This window comes from Psammomys obesus, unplaced genomic scaffold, assembly GCF_907164565.1.
Source record: "Psammomys obesus unplaced genomic scaffold, mPsaObe1.curated_primary_1811, whole genome shotgun sequence".
Classification (NCBI taxonomy): Eukaryota; Metazoa; Chordata; class Mammalia; order Rodentia; family Muridae; genus Psammomys; species Psammomys obesus.
The window spans coordinates 4979650-4984524 of NW_026585686.1; positions in this window are offsets into that span (position 1 = coordinate 4979650).

Here is a 4875-nt window from a genome sequence, read left to right on the forward strand (position 1 = left end):
TTATTATTATTATTATTATTATTATTATTATTATTATTATTATTATTATTTCCCAAGCTATTTTCTTCCGTACTGGTTGTTTCGAAAGGGTTTTGAATTAACTCTGATATCTATAGGTCCCTACTCACATCTGTTCTTCAGAAGTATCTGGTCTTCAGAAGGCTTCCTGCATTCTTTGCCCCTTGTCCGTAATCTGGGCCGGGAAATCAAAAGCCCTTGCTGTTTCTGCAGAGGACCTGAGCTCAGCTCCCAACACCCACATGTCTGCTCACAACTGTCTGAAAGTACAGTTCTGGGGAGAACTATGGTGTAACAAAACTTTTCCTGAGGAGACGATACATTCACAGCTACACGTTGCAGATAGGGAACCCACAGCAGACAGAAGTCCAGCTGGGTGAGCCGACAAGTCTTCCCAGGGTTACTCACAGGAATATGGGTGAGGGCTGCTTACTGGACCAGAAATGACTCAAAGAGTTACCACCAACACCCACCCCAGGGAGGGTGACAGTTCACCAAAGCTGCAAACCCAGGAGCACAACCCACAGCCTGAGGCAGCTCAGCTCCTTAGCCTCCTTTCCAAGGAGCTCTGGTCTTTAACCTCTTCCAAGAAGTTTGGCTGGTTTCTGCTTTGTCCAGGCTGCTGGGCTGGTCTCAGAGTCTTTTTATGCAGCGTGTCTTGTTTGAGAGTGAATCTCAGCAGTATTTATTGCTTATTCTGGCAGGGAAGGGCCTACTGAATCTGGTCTGTTTGTGGGACATCCTGAAGCTATTTTATATTGTTTACTTTCCTGCATACAAGCTTCCCTGAAGAACAAATGTTTCAATCTCAGAAGGAAACAACAATACACAAATGTGAGAAAGCAGCAGGATACAAAATTAACACCCACACCCACACCCACACACAGGTCAGTAAATTGACAAGCTATTGTCTTTAGTCACACCAGAGAGGCAGAGGCAGGCCTCTGAGTTTCATGCCAGCCTGGTCTACAGAGCAAGTTCCAGGACAGCCAGAGCTACACAGAGAAACCCTGTCTTGATGACCCCTCCCAAGAAGTAAATTGCTTTCCTGTTTAACAATAATAAACATGCTCAGAAGAAACTATGGTGGGGATACCCCATTCACAATTGAAAACAAAAAACACAAACTTAGAATACACATCACTAAGGAGACGAAAAACCTATGCAATGAAAACCTTAAAACACTGAAGGAAGAAACTGAAAGACACTAGAAGATGCAAAGACCTTTCATGTTTATGAAAGAATGAATGTTTTTTAATGGCTTCACTACCAAAAGAATCAACAGATTCAATGAAATGTCTATCAAAATTCCATTATCGTCTTTCACCGAAATAGAAAAATTTCAAATGAATATGAAAGACAATATAGCCAAAAAAAAAAAAAAAAATCCTGAATAAAAAGAGTAGAGCTTGGACTGGAAAGATGGCTCAGAGGTTAAGGGCACCGGCTGCTCTTCCAGAGGTCCTGAGTTCAGTTCCCAGCATCCACATGGTGGCTCACAGCCATCTAAATGAGATCTGGGGCCTTCTTCTGGCATGCAGGTGTACATGCAGACATGACACTGTATCTATAATAAATAAATAAATCTTAAAAAAAAAAAAAAGAGTAGAGCTAGAAGGATCACCATATCAGATTTCAACTTTTAGTACAGAAGCAGGCTAATAAAAACAGCATGGTGTTGGCAGAAAAAGCAATCCATTCACCACTGGAAATACAAACTCATGCAGCTAAAGCTGCCTGGCTTTTTTATTTTTAATCTTTCCCTTTTATTGTATTTTAAGTGTGTATGTCTGTGTACCATGCACATGGTTGGCGCTCTGAAGGTCAGAAGAAGTCCTCAGTCCCCTGAAACTGGAGTTATAGACGGTTCTAAGTTGCCATTTGGGTGCTAGGAATTGAATCCAGGTTCTCTGGAAGAGCAACAAAAGCTCATAACCACTGAGCCAGCCCTAGCTCCCTGATATTACTAAAAATTTTTGTTTGAAAATTTCATACGTGCATATATTGTTAAATCAAATATACCCTCAATTTCCTTCCCTCCAATTTTTCCCCTTTTTCCCCAACCAACACTTTTCCCTCCTAACTTCATGTGTTCATTTATTTGTGTATGAGTGTTTTCCTACTTATATGTCTGTGCATCACGTGTGCCCGCAGAGGCCAGAAGAGGGTGTCAGGTGCCCTGGGGCTGGAGTTTCAGGTGGTTGTGAGCTGCCATGTCGCAGCGGGCACTTGAACCTCGTCCTCTGGAGGAGCAGCCTGGGCCCCTAACTGCTGAGTCGTCTCTCCAGTCCACAATGTGCTCTTTTCAAAAACCCCGAACCTTCCGAGTCCACTTATCAGTTCCTGTATGTGCATGGCTGCAGGAACACATCCTGAACGGGCTTAGCCGTGCAGGGGCCTCATGCCGGAAGAAACCGGAAAGCACCTCTCTCAGCAGCCATCAACGGTACCTCCGTAAAAAATGGGACTTCACGAGCCCCTTCCCTGTCCATGACTAAATTTTCAGCCACCAGATTTCTTTTTTAATATAAAAATGCCAAAATTAGAGAAAAGACAGCATCTTTAATAAATGGAGCTGTGAAAACCGGGTTTCTGCACGCAGAAGAACAAAACTAGTTCCTCATGTCTCAGTCTGCACAAAATCAACTCCAAATTGATCAGAGACCTTAATGTAAACCTGAAAGTATAAAGCCATTGGAGGAAAAAGTGGGGAGACACTTTAAAATATGCAGGCAGAAACATGGTGAAGGACTTTTTCAATAGGCCTCCCTCTAGTCACATAGGAACCAAGGCTTGCAATTAACAAACAGGACTCATGAAATGAAAATGCTTGGGGACAGAAAGAGAAGCAGTTAATCGGTTGAAGAGTCAGCCTTCAGAATGGTGTAAACCTTTGTGAGCCACACATTTGACAAAGAATTAGTATCTAGATTACACAAAGAAGTAAAAAAAATATCAGGTGCAGGAGACGGCTCTTCGGGGAAAGGTGCTTGCTACCAAGCCTGACAACCTCAGCTGAATCCCCAGGGCCCACGTCTAGAGAGTGAAAGGAGAGAGTAAGTTCCTACAAGTTGTGTTCTGACTTACACACACGCACTTTTAGAATTAAAAAAAGAAACAAACGAATCAAACAACCTGGCCAATTTTAAATGGGCTAATAATATGAACAGAGCCCTCAAAAGATAAAACACACTTGATGGATAAACACAGGAACGCAGTTCAACTTGACGAGGTGTCTGCTGTGATGGGCCCAACCGTGCTGTTGCTAGGAGGATATGGAAGACTTTGGGACTTTGGCCTAGAGAACTGGTTAAATGCTTTAAGTGCAGGTTACTAGTCGATCCTAGTAGAAGCATCGAAGTAGTGCTGAGGCCCAGCTCAAGAGGCTTCAGGGGAGGGAATATTAATATGTGGCCTAGAGACCATTCTTGAGATATCTTGGCAAAGACTGTGGACGCTTTTTGCCCTTGCCCAAAAAATCTGCCTGTGGCTAAATTGAAGAGTGTTTAGTTGGCAGCGCTGACAAAGAGATTTCAAGACAGCCTCGTGCTGAGTGTGTGGCTTGGTTATTAGTAGTCTTATACACGTCTGCAGTGAAAAGAAACAAATGAGGCAAGAAGAAATACAATGTGAGGAGAAAAGGAGCACCAGGAAACGAAGTACGGAGCTAAGCCTGGTGTTCCACAAGATAACGTTTAAAGAAAAACCTGATGCTAAATGGAATAAAGAGAGTGGCAACCACAGGGAAAGACCCAGCTAATCTTCCAACTTGTGAAAAGGAATTAAAGAAAATCTTAAGCTATAAAGGGAACCCTTAACAACAGAAAGCCGATGCAGACATAATTGAAAGATGGAGCCAAGTTGGAGCTGGGATCACATACATTTTGTATATGAAAATACAACTTTTAAGAAATGCTCCCAGGAGGCAGAGGCAGGCAGATCTCTGAGTTCAAGGCCAGCCTGGTCTGCAGAGTGAGTTCCAGGACAACCAGGACTACACAGAGAAACTCTGGCTTGAAAAAACAAAACAAAAGAAAATAAAAAAGAAACCCATATATGCTGCTAGTAAAAATGTAAAAAACTAGTCCAGGCACTACAGAAATCTATAGGAGGTTTTCTCAAAAAAACAAAAAACAAAAAGCAACTAAAAGTAAATTTTCCATATGACTCCTGAGCCATGTGGAAAATCTATGTTTACCCAAAGGACGCCAAGCCATCATATCACAGGGATAATTGTACAACACTGCTAACTGAGTTTCTGTATGCACGCCCTTGCTCGCTTGTGCACCGCAGCTAGGAGGGCTGGACAAGAGTCTGTTCAATGGACCATAATAAAAAGCTGGAGTGAGACTCCAGGGAGGGCTTCTGTCCAATGCCATTTCTTTCTTCCTGAAACTCAACATGGCTCCCAGAAGTGCTGTCATCTCCTGTCTGTGAGTAGACTAGACAGCAGACAAAGTGACGTCAGCCTTCCAGTTATCTAGTGGCCACACTGGCATTTGTTTTCCTCTTCACTTTCCCTTTTTATTTCCTTTCTATCCTAGGCTGGTGCACTGGCTGTATAGAGAAAAGAAAGTGGCTAAGGTAGTATAATATGCAGTAGCTACAAAAGGCCTGTCCTGGGCTAGAGAGATGGCTCAGAGGTTAAGAGCACTGGCTGTTTTTCCAAAGATCCTGAGTTCAATTCCCAGCAAACACATGGTGGCTCACAACCATACATACTGAAATCTGGTGCTCTCTTCTGGTATGTAGGTAGAATGTTGTATAAATAAATAAATAAATAAATAAATCTTTTTAAAAAAGACTTTTCCTTCCTTCCTTCCTTCCTTCCTTCCTTCCTTCCTTCCTTCCTTCCTT